The sequence below is a fragment of the Stegodyphus dumicola genome, chromosome 3, assembly GCF_044657685.1.
Source record: "Stegodyphus dumicola isolate Sdum_Otavi_A_Nest chromosome 3, ASM4465768v1".
NCBI lineage: Eukaryota > Metazoa > Arthropoda > Arachnida > Araneae > Eresidae > Stegodyphus > Stegodyphus dumicola.
In genome coordinates, this window is record NC_140770.1 from 100420040 (window position 1) to 100436739 (window position 16700).

At 32.7% G+C, this 16700-nt stretch overlaps 1 protein-coding gene across 1 annotated transcript in view; it reads left to right on the plus strand.

The window, feature by feature from the left end:
- Window positions 1-16700, plus strand: part of LOC118183166 (neuroligin-4, X-linked-like) — a 727522-nt gene that overhangs the window by 21591 nt on the left and 689231 nt on the right. The window lies entirely within an intron of this gene.

A 16700-nucleotide genomic window follows, 5' to 3' on the forward strand; every position in this document is an offset into this window, starting at 1 on the left:
TTATACAACTTGACTCTTTGGCATAATGACTCGTAGATGGTGGTGTATTTAATTATGGCAAAGCACACTAGGGCTATCTGCCTAAATGGAGGGATGCCTTCGTGGAGGACTTTCTAAGGAAAACTGGCTCGTATACACGTTACACATGGGGAAAACACCCATGCAGCCGGCCCGCTCGCGGGATTCGAACGTCAGACCGCACTACCAGTGTTCAGCGAATATACCGCTCGGCCGCTGGTGGGCCTAATGAGTCGTAGAATTAAAATATAGAAAAATATTTATATATCATTTCAGAAAAAGTCGGATTTTGGATGAGAATCTCTACGCTAGAACAATGCTATATATAAATCTAATATATACTCCAAGTCGCGCTTTCGAGAATAGAAATACGCAATTAAATTTCCACAATCGGTCCAGTAAAACGAAAAATTAACAATTGACCCCTCTTTTTCTTTCAGATTGTACATTCACTTTTACATTTCTCAGATTCCGCAGTAACAAAAATATATTCAATTAAAGGATTAAATTATTTTTTTCCTGCAACATAAATGTTTATCTACCAAAAAGTCTTTTTTTTTTTTTTTTTTTTTTTAATTCAAGAGGTCTCTTATAAATTTAAAAATTAAACTTTTTTCTTTTAAATTAATATTATAAATTAGAAAACTTTTTCATAAATTACGCGTTCATGCTTTATGTTTGTAATTTAAAGGTGTCTATTTAATTATGGCAAAGTACACGAGGGCTATCTGCGTAAGGGGAAGAATGACTTCGTGGAGGACTTTCTAAGGGAAACTGACTTGTATACACGTTACACATGGGGGAAAACCACGAAAACGACCATGCAGCCAGCCAGTTCGCGGGTTTCGAACCTCGGACCGAACTACCAGTGTTCAGCGACATTACCGCTCGGCCGCTGGTTGGCCTGTAATTTAAAGAAATATTGCAATTGATATTCAAATTATCAACAAGATTGAAGTAATAAATACAACTGTTTTCTATGACATCAAGAGTTCATTTAATTTTAAGTTAAGATATCACGCTAATAATAAAATGATATGTAATAGAAGTTGCACCTCGTAGAGATTATAACATAATATTTGTAAATAAACAAACGCAACATTAATTTTACAGCAAAATAACGGATGAGCAGAGAAATATATTTTAATTCTCATTAAACTTAATATTTTTTTGCATAAAATGTTAATTTAAAGAGCTAAACCAAGAAATATATTGATCAACGCGGGCATTTTGAAGTATGTTTAATGGTTAAAGAAATTAATCCTTTTAAAAAACCATCGAAACTTAGGCTTCGTAAGTGCTAGACATAGATTTTTCAGATCGAACAATCATTTACTTCTGGTTCCGTTCAGTTGTTACTCATTTCTGTAAAATAATTATATATCGCATTTTAAAACTTAAGATGAGATTCGCAGAACAAATTACTCCTAATCGTTTCTGAAACATACAGGTTTGAGAAATAAATCAGTTGCTGAGATCGGAATAGAACATAGGTGGAGCATTATATCTTACAATGTCTTATGATGAACAATGAATGACGTATATGAATTATGTCTTACAATGAACATTATGCCTTGTCTCGTTAATGAAATACAAAAATCTGATGTGAACACCACATGATTTTTGTGCGGCCTATTTAATTATGTACCTTTTTTTCTACACTTCATTTAAACTCACTTCATCGAATTATTCTGACTTAATTAACCGAACCCTCAAATTGAAAATAACGTCGAAAACTGCAAATTTTGAAATGACGTAACAAGATCAATTTCTGTCGATTAGTTGTCGAACTTCTTATCGTTTTATTTATTTATTTATTTATTTTGTAACAGGTATAAAACTTTCTCAAATGTAAGTGTAGGAGCTTGGAGACCACACTAAAAGTTGGATTTCGTTATTTATCGAAAATTATATTTTTGTAATTTGACATTGTCAAAATGTGAGAGTTTTTGTCATTTAAAATAATATTGTAATTGGATGTACATGACTACGACCAACTTCCGATTGCAATAGAGAAAAGAGGTGCACAACTAGACGTTATAGGAGCCCCATATAAAAAATTTTAACGTTCTACTGTTAATCATCCTTATCCTAGATGCATACATTCGTACGTACGTACGTACGTACTGACGTTGCAAAACCTCTTTTCAATCCATTTCAAATTATTTTTACAATCAATTTCGGAAAAAAGTATTTTATTCTGTCTGTAAGTACGAACGTAGGTATATGAAAAAAAAAATCGTCATACGTGATTTGGGAACGGCCAAAACGATTGAAAATAGAATTTTTCTCGATTTCAGTGCTTCCTTTACTTCCTACAAAAAAGCAGAAAGGGACTTTGTGGAAGTATCGTTTCTCGTAAACAACATATATTTTGGATATTTTCGAAATAGGAAATTAGAAAACGCATAATATTCCAACATATCTGTGACCAAAATTTTAAATAGTTTTATAAACATGAAAGACAATATGTGAATTACAAACTTGTTGTTTAATGTTATGTGTTCGTATGTGATCTTCAATGTAATCAAAATTATTTGCGTAATACAAGAAATTGACTTTATTCTATTGACATAGCTGTTCATATTTATTGACTGATAAGAAAATTTAAAATATTGGATGGAAATATTTACAAATTACACAAGAATGAAAAATTATTTAAATGATCAAAAATCTAAATTTCACAAGTACAATAATGTAAGTTTCTAGCAAGTGAAAGGCCACCAGCGGCCGAGCGGTAAAGACGCTGAACACTGGTAGTTCGGTCTGAGGTTCGAATCCCGCGAACGGGCTGGCTGCATGGGCGTTTTCGTGGTTTTCCCCATGTGTAACGTGTATACGAGCCAGTTTCCCTTAGAAAGTCCTCCACGAAAGGCATGCCTCCCTTTAGGCAGATAGCCCTCGTGTGCTTTGCCATAATTAAATACACCAAAACACCAAACACCTAGCAAGTGAAATTAACAGGACTTAAATATTTTAATACAAATTCGAATATTATAATCTAGGTAATACTCTTACAAGTAATTCACTTAAAGTATTTATTAATATTAAAGCTAATAAAGCAAATTCCAGATTTTGCTCATTTTGCATTTCACCTCTTCAGATACACACAATATCAGTCATAAAATTTGAATAGTTGCTTATAGCAAACCTTAGGGCATGTAGAAATGATATTTATCTAGGTTGAATACAGACGCTGGTATGGCTCAAAGATACATTTGCTAAATCACTATATATTCTCCTCGAATTCATGATGCACAAATGACTATTTACAATTAGGAGATACTAAATATCGTGGCGCAATCATTACGAAGTCTCGAAGCCCGCATAAATTGGGTGCTTTATCGTGCTGCAGATAAGTAGCTGCATTAATTTAATGAGAATAACTTGGATAAAAATAGACTTCATTCTATTCTTAACAAGAGTTTGTTATGAAAACGAAATGGAATACAACTATTATGTGAATTACTCGTAATTTGACGGAGAAGTTTAAGCAAGGCCTTTTTCAAAAAACGTAAGATATTAAAAATATTAAAGACTTTGGTAATGTATTATTATAACCACTCAAGTTGTGAATATTATGACAAAACTTTATAAATACCTAGTATGGCTATTTTTCTTAAAAATTCCAAACGAGTGTTCTTATGATAAAATTAATAAAGCGCACCGTTTTAGCTGTGCGTGTATTCATGTATCTTACGGCCACTTCCACTCTGGTTAAAATTCAATAGGACTCCGTTTCAAAATGATTTGATTTTCAAAACGATTTGGTATTGCATATGTTTTAAAATGTTTCTGAAATGAAACAGTATTCTCATAGAAAATTTTTGTACTATAATTTGCTGCTACTGCCATATCGATACATGAAAATTTTAAATTAATTCATTTTACATTTCTTCAAACTCTGAAAACTAAAGAAGTAGATCATCTTTTTTTCCTTCCTTCGCTTCTAAATAAATTTTCTCAACAATCGCGTTTTGCTGCTTCTTTTGAAGTTTTTTTTTTTTTTTTTTGTGTGTGTGTGTGTGTGTGTGTGTGTTTTCTAGTAAGCTATTATAATGTCAATAATTATCACAGATTACAAAAAATATCTTGAATACTTAAGTGTCTTAAATGCCCTCAAAATTTCTCCCTGCAGGAAAAACTGGTTACCTCAGAGCGCTTTTGTCAACTGAGATCTCTTTTGTCCACATAAATTGCTTATGAACTGAACTGTTCATGAAAAGAAGTGTTTATCCGATACTTTTTGGTGGCATCACGAAAATAGTTTACCAAAATGTTTACATATAAAAATGTTTCTTTGCGATCGTTTTCCAAAATTCATCGTCATTCTCGATATTAATTAAAAGCACTGTTGTCTCAAAATTATTAAAGTTCGCTTATATGCTTTTAATTGCGCCGATGTTTCCTATTTAACAGAAAGTGCCTGATGGGCGCTGATATTTTAAAATGATATTTATGAGATCCAAACCCATTATACTAAGTAGTATTCGAAGTTGCAAGAATTTAATTATTTGCTAAAGATTTGCAATAATAGCAAACGACCTAAACATGTCTTTAAAATGACAGTAAAAGTAATCAATAGCATTGAAAAATGATAAGATCATTTCCTATTTCTAAAGAAACTATGTTTTTCAGGTCTGCGATTTTCTCTTGATATTTCCTATGACAGAAAGCCACCTGCTTTCCTTAAAATATGCAAAGATAAAACGCAAAGGAATGTTCGTCTCTAGAAAACCACCTGCCGGCATAAAACACATAAAAGTATAAAGTAAAAATTTTCTCACCAGAAGCTGTTGTTTGCGTTAAGATGCATATTTGTTTGAGGATATCCTTGAGGAAATCATTGGTAAGGATTTTAAAAGATATAGCACATAATCAACAAATGTTACATTTGCAAATGCATTTAAATTTATTTATATGTTTTACAATTGTTTGTAAAATAGTATTAGCACTAAAATGACATAAAATTTCAAAATGTACTCTTGTTTATGGTCACTATTGCCCACCATTGATGCAGGTCTCTTGACACATAATATGAAAATGAAACGAAAACGAATATATCTATTCCACGTTAAATACATATATGGATTAACCACAATATTGTAAGTTTGAAATCATCCAGAATTTGTTAATTATGCCTGAAAGACATTATTTAGATAAAGAATATGAGTAACGAATCATCGCTAGACTTCATAAGGGCCAAATGCAATTAAATATTTCTAGGCAACTCAGTGTACCCCAAAGCGTGATCTCACCGATCTATAGTTACTTTCAAAACATGGAATCAGTAAGCTATCTTGTCGAGGCAGGTAATTTCAGTACTCGAATATGTTATTCATTATTCTTGGCATGACGAATTTATTACGTGGCTTCTAGCTAGTTAGCTTCATACATCTCAAATGGCATTTTTTTATCACTGTAATAAAAAGATGATGTAAATATGAATTTAAAAAAATAAAAATTCACGGGGAACACAAAACCGGATTCAAAACGTTGTAAAGACATTCAAAGTCATTCGATACAAAATACGGTTATATATTGCATTGTCTTTGTGTTGCTACGCAACCAACATAATACCAGTAAAAAATATAAAGAAACCTTGCACATAAAATATCCTTGCTTGAAGATGCCCGCGATGCTTATGTTAATGGAACAGTTTGGAATCGTTGAGTTTGTTAATCAAAAATTCTTTAAAGTTTTAAAAAGTATGAAAAAGATAATAAAAAAAATTCCAAATTTCAATTTTGGCTTTCAGATGTCTATATTCGAATGGAGGACTACGTTATTCAAAATTTGATGTCTCTAGGTACCGTTGTTTTTTCACACTGCGAGAAACGAGAACCATACATACATTCAGTCTTCATTATTTAATTTCTTTGACTATTGGGTTGAAACATAAATATTGGCCCTTTTTTTAATTTAAGGTATTAAATTTCCCTTTCACGGCACCAAAATGTTAAGTGCCTTTTAGGAAAGACACCATAACAATGTTAAATTTTCCTAACAACCTAATCTAGACAAACTAATTTCTTACATTTGTGTTGTGCTTGAAAACTGAAAATACCCTCGTGTTGCCAACAGGTGAAAAGTCAGGGGTAAGGTAAAATAAAACATACAATTTATTAATTCAATGAAGTAATAATAAAATATTCAATGAAGTAAGGTAATTAGATTGAATTAAACCTACTTCGCCGACAGCACATAAACCACAATAGAATAAATACATTCTTTAAAATTAACTCTAGTATTTGTTTACCATAGCGACACTCTGGCGCTAGATTCACTTAACAGTATTATATTTCGTTCATATTATAAGTCACAATGCACAAAATTGATATCATTTAAAGAATAGAATTATCTAATCGTTGCCACATGTTCTATTCAAATACTATAATAAAGCTAGAACTATGTATAAAAGAAATTAAGCAAACAAAACAAAAAAGAAACAGTTTTTCACAGACGATTGAGTATTTCTCATTCAATTAATTCAGTTTTTACTTCGCGACAAGGCAAAAATACATAAAAACTCAAAATATCTGTATTAAAAATTACGAAGTAAATCTTAAACGCTTATTTCCTCGAAAAAATTCCGGAAAGGATTAAGCATGATTTAATTCTCAATAATAAATTAAGGCGTTATCTTTGTTGTTGCGAAGCTAAGTTTCTCTAGATTGGCAACAAATCCGCTACTCAGCTATTTCAAATGTATACAAGAGCAATGGCTGCCATCAAATTAGGCTTAGCAGCACTTAAACAATTTTAAAATTGTTGATAATTCTAAGAATATTGCATACATATTTACTAAAGGCATAAAACCCTTAACCGGAAGATAAAAACAACATAATTCAATCATTTTTAAAGCAAAAAATGTACAATTTACAAACATATAAGTGTAAAGAGACTGAGATCACTGAGACGGGTAACAGAGTGGATATATTTATAAATATATTTATATACGCTTGGCGCGGCCGATTGAAACCAAAATACGAGGTGCACATCTACATGCTGTAGTAGTCTTATATACAAAATTTCAACCTTCTGAGGCTACTCGTTTTTGAGTTATGCAAGATAGGTACGTACATACGTTCGTACAGACGCCACGAAAAATTCTCTTCATAATTCATTTTAAAGCAGTTTTTTAGTTTTTTTGAATGAAAAGAGTCTTTTATTCTGTCCTTACGTACAGATATCACGCAAAAACATCGTTAAATTACATTCAAAAGCGGTCAAAGTGGATATTTTCGTTGAAATATGTTGCCTGAAGCTTTTCGCGGTTACAATACTTCCTTTTTACTTCGTACAGGGAAGTAGAAACGTTGTCGGAAAACTGAAATTGAAGAATATTTATATAAAAGCAAAATTTTGAAAATTAATCTTGGTTAAATAATGATTTTTTTAATAAAATACAAATGTAAGGACTCTACCGTCTTAACGTATATACTAATGAAAATATGCAAAATATTTACAAAACATTTATTAGAAATCATGTTTAGTATGATAAACTTCGAAACAAGGCTCGAGGCAAAGTCCTACCTCGCAATCTTTGCACCAAATTTGAGTTTCTTTGATAATTTGTTGCAAGTTTTAGTGTCTTAGCAACAAACAGGACTCTGTCCGAGGTTCATTCTTATGGGATTGGGGATATATGGCTAGAAAATGTCAAGTAGTTAATCTCATGGGATTGAGAATTGAACAACATCTGCCAGGGTAAACACTGGAAATTCCATTTGAATACTTCTGAATGCTTAGCTCAATAATTTGCAAACAGAACTCGAGAAGAGTTATATTTTGCAATTTGTTATCCTTTTTATAAAGGATATAAACATTCCACAGCGATTACTAAGTAAAGGAAATGAAGCAGGAGCTCGTGGAATGTTTTGCCTATGAAATTTGCACCACTGTAGAACGTTTTGAATAGAAAATGAATCTTCAGAATCATCACTGCCCGCAGAGGAATCTGAGAAATTCTCATCATTTTCGCTGTAACTATTTCAATATACTTGAAGTCAGAGTCAGAACTGCTATCAGTGTCGGAAATACCGTTAGGATTGCAGGTCATATTATTTGAGAAACGCTTCCTGGCAGACATCTTTGAGCTTTTGTATATTTCGCAGAAATATGGACAACTAATGCCATCTATTAACCCAGATCTGAATAAACAATTAAACATCAAAGAAAAGCCGAAATGAAACCATGAAGGGGAAAAGAGTCAAGTGCACGGTTTAGGCGGAAAATATTGTTGCATTATTTTCTTCCTTCACGTTCGTACGGGGTTTGTGAGGATTTGGAGTGAATAAAGACGACACCACTTGATGAAGTATCGAAACACACATTATTGGCCAGTGTTATCAGGACAGCTCCAAAACACGTTTTTACAGTCGTCGATGAACTACTATAAACACGCTGACACGATCAGTGACACTGCCTCCAGGTTACCAGGCTATCACGGTGGAGACAGCTTCACGGCAAAGAACTAGAGTACAGCTTCCGACTCTGCTTGGTCGTTCTCGGAACTCCACGTACTCTCGAGACTCTTCACACTACAACTCGCGATGCACTCGACGACGCACAGAGCACTGCTCCCGACTCTTCGGTTCAGTCGTTCCCGGAGCTCAACACTCTCTCTCGACGATGCATTAACCGCGATACACTACAAGACTCTTTCGGTGCAGTCGACGACCCACTCGGCACTCGCTGCCCGGCTGTCAACTCGATCGACTCCGCAAAGATTGACTCGCTAGACGAAACACCAACTCGATACTAACTCTCCGCGTACCAATAGAATTTATATACCTTTTGGCTGGTGTTCGAGAACTTTCTGTGTTAAACCGGTAAGAATTCGTTCCAGAAGGTTCTTCATCCGTCCATGGCATGTCGCCAATTTTGTCGCCAAATGGACTATTTTTTGCCAAATGTGGCAACCCTGCATTCCCTTGCCATTTTATGGCAAACCTAAACCTGCTTTGGGGGGTAGCTATCTCACCGCGCCTGGACATTTCGTAACAATATGCATCCCTGCGGAATTCGCGGTCTCCGCAAATTTTGTTATTAGTGGAAATCGCGGGATGCGTAGCGAAAGGGTTAATTGTGTCAAAGCTTTCTTAATCATGACTTTTTTGTTATAGTAAACATTGTTAACAAATCAAAATACTGAAAATTATTTTTTAGTATTTGCAAATAAAACTATTGTAATTAATGCTAAAAATACCTTTTAAATTTATATTTTGTAATTCGTTTCATCTGGGAGATGCAGTGACGCCAATCAGTCTTTTTTCTGATTAATGCAGTACTTTTTTAATGTGTTCTGAGATGGTTCACTTTTATTATTTATTTGAATATAGCGAACCAAACTTTCGGTCCCTTAAATTTCATTATAAATACGGTTCGATTTATTTTTCTTACATTTCCATAGGAGCCAGTAGGAAGCATAAGATTTATTGCTGGACATTTAAATTACCATTTATTAATGCTTACATATTTCATAGTGTGTATAGATAAATTACGTATTATTATGGATAAAAACAAACCATAAATATTGTTAAATTGTCTGCTATCACTTCTGTTTCTCACGCACCTGTGTTTCTAACTTTCGTATTTTCCGTACTAATTTTGCTAAATTATCATGATTTGTGGGAATAATTACTCCGTACTTCCATAATAAACAGAGCTAAAATATTTTAGATAAGGTCTAGCTACTTTGTAGTTCGATTAATCCATAACCCATTTAATTCACTTCCGACAATTAATCTCCAATTCCCGTCAGATTCAAAGAAAGCGTACTTATAGTTGTGCTTTATAAGGTACACCTCTATAGGGTACAATTGCAAACCACTGGAAACGGAAGAGAATTGTAATTATTCTGAGATAAAACTAATTCGCTTGATTAATCAAATCACTCGTCATATTCACAGGATAACAACGTTTATATTAAACAAAACCGAGATACAAAAAGTATGCTCTGCAAGCGAGCACGAACGAAACTATACTACTAATTGAGATACAGTTACGGTTACAGATACATACATGCAGTTAAATTTACAGTTATATGCTTATTAAATAATGCGCTTAAATTAAGAGTTAAGAAGTATAAGTTTTTGAAAGTACAGTTAAGGTTAAACCGCCAGATAATAAACCTTTACTCTGCAATACTAGATTAATATCTACAGAATAAAAAAATTATTTTTTGGATAAGAAAAATATTCTTCCGCTAATTGATAAAAATATTAGCATCGTCTTTATTTTTCAGACTAGTATTCAAGTACGGTTTATCCATAACAGACCATCTTGCAACAACTTTAACGTTGAAAGGAATTTGAACCATTTAGAAGGGCGGAGCGAAAGAATAAAGACTGGAGGAAAGGACTATTAGCATCATTTAACAAATTCTTGGGACTCTTCCAGCATGACCTCATTACACTCCAAGCACCAGGTCTCATGCAAAAAGACAAGGGTTTATAGTCTCTTACAAGACATAAGTAGCTTGATAAAAGGGTAATAAAAATTCATCTGAAAAATTCCACCTTAGATGAGCGATTCGAAAATTAAAAATGATAGGCTTTAGTTTTTTTCTTCTTAAGTCTTGTAACACTTGTCTTTGCGATATAATACAAATTAACGTTTATAACGTTTTTAGGTAACATGAAATAAGTAAAATCTTAGGAAATGTGACTTGGTTAAGAAATTTTAACGGGAAGTAAATGAACTTGTGAATTCGTAACATTTATTTTACAATATCGAATCTGCATGTTTGATCAAGTAGATCATTCTTATAAAATTCATTTTAATATAGTTACTGCCTTTCCATTTTATAAGTTAAAAACTATATTATTTATCTCAATCTTATTTTAAATTGCTATCAAAATATTATCGATTTTTAATCTGTAGTTCTGCATAAGCTTGTGTAATTTCCTGAATTTCCACAAAAGCGACTTTTGAAAGTTCTGTTAAAGAAACTTCTTTTGAACATTTCCATGAAAAATCATGGCAGTGTCTAAAGTACTGTTGTGTGCATGCGGGTTCGTAATATTCAATGCACAAGTCCGAAAATAGGTTAATGAAAATTTATTTTTTATTGAAAGAAGTATTTCTGTAGAAAATTGCAGAACTCTGCAATTTTCTACAGAAATATTCGTATAAGTATTCACAGTATAACTCAATATAATCAGCAGTCACACTTCAAACGACTAAAGAACGTTGATTACAACGCAGTGAAAACCGCATTTAAAGAGGAGCTAAGTCGCACCCTCTTCGGCCTTAAACAGCGTTTCAACCAGCCGAGAGATATTTCTACTATTTTCTGCTTCTCGAAATTACTGGAAAGTAATGCGAGGATGGATTAAGGTTACGACTAACATAGCGGTCAATTACTTTTACTAAATTCCAATACAAATTATCGAGATGCCCATTTACTCAATGTTAAATGCACGTGGCCTTGTAATTTTACTTTTCCAGCATAGCTTTCTTTTAAAATTTGTCTCGCTCTACATTACACAAAAACATACAACAATTGTAATTATAATTCTTCTAAAATTACCTACAACAATTTAAATTTTATTTCTTCTAGAATTAGCTATCTAAATACAAAATTCGTTATAAAATTTTATATACAAAATTTACAGTTATAAAATAGAAAATTTGATCTTCGAACAGAATTCAGTAATATAATATTATATTACTGAAACCCAAATTAGCTTAAAGTTTTAAACATAATAGAGAACTGTAGGCCAATATAGGAAATACTGCAACTATTCCCAGGTACACAAATAATTATCTTAAGTTAAAATACATCTCGAAAACGTAAAGAATTTTTTTTTTTCTAAATTGGAGAAAAATATTCATAACATAATCCCATAATTTTACTGATAAATATAAGCTCTGCGTTAATGCTCCGTTTATAATATTTTACATAAATAAATATAGCAAATATGGTTAATGATAACGCATTTTAATGAATCTAGTAAGCATTTATATGTGAACCCTACAGCTGTAGAACCTGAGACTGTAGCATCACAACTGTAGAGACTGAAAATCCGGCAAGCGCTTTATCCCAAAATAATTTAGTAGAATGCTTAATATTCCTACATATTATAATGGATAAGCTTTAAATTATATCATTATAGATTACAGATACAAGGTATCAGTGTCATCACTAAGACTATCGTTCCATATTCATAAATGGAGGTCCCACTGTCCTTCTAATAAGCGCTTTGAAATATGAAGGTAATGTAACAAATCCACATTATTTAGCATATCAGAATGCATAGGGATACATTGCTCTTTACATTGTAGTCAACACTTAGAAAAAGGATGGTTTCCAGAAAATAAAACGTAAAGTTATGGCCAAAAACATAAATTCATTATAAAAATGTATCATTATGGTTGATTCCATATAGAAAGTGTAGCAATGTAGAATTCTAGTCTCGACTTAAAACTCAGAATATAAAGTAGAAAAGAAAAAATAACTCAATAAACTGCAGGCAGCGCATCAGGAAAATTAATTTTTAGTCCAAAGGGGCAATTTGTCCAGAAGGCTATTAATTTTTTTTTTTTTTTTTTTTTTTTTTTTTGGCATTTTGCGTTGATTCACTTTCTCCGTTGTTTCACTTTCCAAATTGTTGCTACCAAATATTATCACCCTGTATTATATTTAAAGAAATCAAATAATGAAGAACTTGTATAAATGAATGTATGTTTCTCGCATTGTGATAAAACAACGGTACCTACAGCCATACAATTTTGAATAACGTAATCTTTCACCGAATATGGGCATCTGGTAGGCCCTAATTTGGAGTTTGTTTTATTATCGATTTCATATTTTGTAAAACGAATTTTTGATTAACAAACTCAAGGATTTCCAAGCAAGCAATGGCAACATTGTACAGTACAAACATTTTTATCTGCAGCGCGCGGGACAGTGTATCCAAAATTCTAAAAATATGCTCATTTAAAAATTATTTTGCGATATTGCTGTTGAACTGAATTTTATGGTTTAAGTACGAAGAACATGATATTTAGTAACTAAAGGTAACACACAAAATGTTAAAAAACGCCCCTTTGGATTAATTTAAAATCTGAAACCTTCCAGATTTTTACTTATGTATTTATTTATTTTACAAATTAAGAAAGGTCACCTCATAGCATCGCTTCCGGGAATTTTTTTCCTTGCATTGCCTTGTCCACAAATTAGAAGGGTACAGAGAAAATTCATGTAAAGATACATTCTCTGATTTAAAAATTAGAAGGATACAGATACAATCATGTAAACATACATGTTCTGATTTACAAGTTAAAAGGCCACAGAAAAAATTCACGCAAATCTTTATGCTCGGAATTTACAAGTTTCATTTCCTTAATCGTGTATATGCACAAACGGTGTTGCATTAAATTATTGTTCGTCAAAAAGTTTTATTGGTCACCTCAAAGCAATTCAGAGTGCCAATATAATATCACACATAAGCGTTTTGGCATAATAACCCAATAACTATAGGTATTTGCTGGAACGTTCCATTAAACATCCAGTTTCCTGAACAAAAGTATCTGGTACTTCACCTTGTAGCAATTGTAAAATGGCAAATTTTTATTTATCAGTTTTATTTTTATTATCAGTTTCCGTGAAATTTCTGAGACTGTGATGGTGTTCTTACCGTGAATCATTTTGTCAGATTGCAGAACAAAATGTTTCCTAATGTATGATATTGGCCTCCTTCTGCATCAAACAAAGCTTTATGACCGTATTCGAACTGTTGACAACATGAGTAAGATTGTAATTAACACGCAAGTTCGGTTATACATTTCTGTTTAGATATGAGTATATAGAATTATCTAGTATGTATTAAATAGTATATATAGAATCATATAGAATATATATAATATTATACTATATAGTATATACATAATTATAGAGTACATATAGAGCACATGAGGAATTTCTTTGTAGATATGAGCTCTTATGTATGCATGAACCATTGATAGTGTACAGTTTGCTTCAAGATTGCTACAAATGTACTTCACTTTGTGAATACTTAAGATGCACTAGAAGACCGACACTGTAAATTTAAAATTCACTTAGAATGCAAGTCATTAGACACAAAGACACATGTCAGGGAACGTATATGCATATGGTGCATATTACTGGGGGCATAGATATATATTAGGGGAATCCAGCCTTTTTCCATTTGCTTCATTAAATGAATTGACAGACTTCGCGTAGTGTACACTATATGTGGATTGGATTTTATTCTTAATTTCTGGCTTTGATTGTTGTGGCTTTGAGGGCTTTACTTATTTATTTATTTTGTAAATTGATAGAGATTTTTTTCAAAAGAATATTTTTAAATAATACTCTTTCGTAATCTCATATCCCGTAACTGGGAAACGTTTTAGAGAAGTGATAAGTGTAATTTATTTTTCCAAATCATTGCATTCTGTTTTAGTTCATGTTCTAATACAGGTTAAATTCTAATTTTTTTAAAATAATTTATGGTCATTTTCTAATTTTTGTTTGTTCTTATGAGTTTCCTTTCTATTATTCCAAATTAATAATTGACAGTATTTTTTTTTTTTTTAATTTGTGTTTAAAGTTATCAGCCAATATTATTTCAAACGTTAAAGGCAATAGATCTTTTGTCAGCTCTTTCTCCATAATCTTCATTTTGTAGCTTGCATATAAATACATACTGGGTGTTTCAAAACGCTACGTGCAAACTTTGAGAAAGTAGAGGAAATTCACATGAATCATATTGACACAGGAAAGTAAGACCAAATACTCATAGGCGCTGTATATTAGCGCTTTATGTCGGCATTTAGCGCTTTCCCATTTAAACCTTCTGACTTGCGCTTATTTCTAAGGCTCTCGCTTGCGATGTCATAAAGAGAACACGCATTTTTTATGGACACAGTTTGCAGACATGCACTTTGCGCATGCATTAGTCAGAGGTAATGGATAACCCGCTGTTATTCTCCATGAAAATCTAAGTGTCTCTGAATGTGCTTGTTATCCATGCACATCAGTGTCAGACATGCAACTCTGCGAAAGTTAAGCACTTTGAAGAATTCTTTCTAACTGCGTTCTTTATCCACTAATTAATGTATATTTAGCCTAATACAGCGTTTCGCATTATTTTCCGTGTTGTGTTCTTGTTGTGTCTGCTTTTATTCTGTGTGTGGGGGGGGGAGGAGCGTGTCTGGTCATGATCTTTACATGAGTATGTTTCATATCGATGCTTCCTAATTCATTTAGAAATTTGTTCATGGGATTTTGAAACGCCATAATGAGAGTAGCTATGCATTTCTTTATAAATCTCGCTCTGTCTTTTTTAAACACAGAGAGTGATAGGACAATACAGGTACCATACGCCCATCATACCTCTATAATACGTTAACTGGTATAGCGCCTCATCTTCCTATATATTTATTAAACGCATATAAGGTATTTCTCCCGCCTTCTTAGCATGCCTTCGTGGTGTAGTGGCCAGCACGCTCGGTGCGTATTCCAGAGGTCCTTGGTTTAATTCCCGGCATGGGCATTGCTCATTTCTCACGTCTCCTGCTTCGAAATAACCTAATGTCTCTACCGGTATGCAAATATACGTCTGGTTGTTATATATAGGTAATATGTACTTAAATAGAATAGTTCAGGTATAATGAAATATACGTATACGCATATGGTGATTAAATACATAGTCATAGAATAATCGTAAAACCGAGTGGCATAAATATGACATACTCACCTATTTGATTATTGATAATGTAATTATATTAGTAGGTCTCTTTGAAATAATATTCATATTAAAAATCATAGAGATGTGTCGTAAGTCTTATTTATATCCAAATTCCGCATAAACCAGAGTCAGTTAAAAGCTATGATATTAATAAGTTGATTAAATATTTTTTCTGCAAAGGAAGTATAATTTATGTCATTATACTTATACAGTGAGAGACAAGTCTGTTCCAAGTGTGGATAGATTTTCCATTACTTGGATGAGCTTTCATTTAAATGTCATTGCTTGATTAAGGATTTACGGTATGTCTAGTTATTTGCGGTCCAAAGTTTCACGTGTAGACTACTAGTTAAAGTACAGGTCTCACGTATTTCCTATAAGGTGGCTTTCCTATTTCTCCACAGCTTCAGAATTATGTGTCTCGATTCTAGATCGAGCGAAAGAAATTGAGAATGGACTATGCGGCGAAGTGTATCATACTAACTGTGGATTAATAGTACCTTGATATATGCCTATATATGCAGTGCGATAATAAGTTCTTCGGCCTGGATCACTAAGGTTCCACTCTACTTGCTATTTGAACATTGCTTTTAATTTTAGGCCTTTCTTGAGGTGTGATATAGGACATGAGATCTCTGTCTGATTGGTTGTTGCTCTCGTTGCAGCATCGTTTAAATAACGATCTGCTATCTCATTGCCGTGTTGATAGAATGTACTTTAGACCATTCTAGTGTGATATAATTTTTAAATTTCGTAAATTATTTTCTATGATAGCAAGTATGCTGTGAATTTAAAATCGCATAGAACGAAGAGAGGCTACCGGCCTTTATTCTACTATTATAAAGTTGCTCGTTACGTGTATATTGCATGGTCCTAGCTACAGTTTAACGCTTGACTTTGAAAGTATTGGTGCTGTATAGGTGACGTGTCTTTTCATATTCTGTCTGTTCATGACGTAGA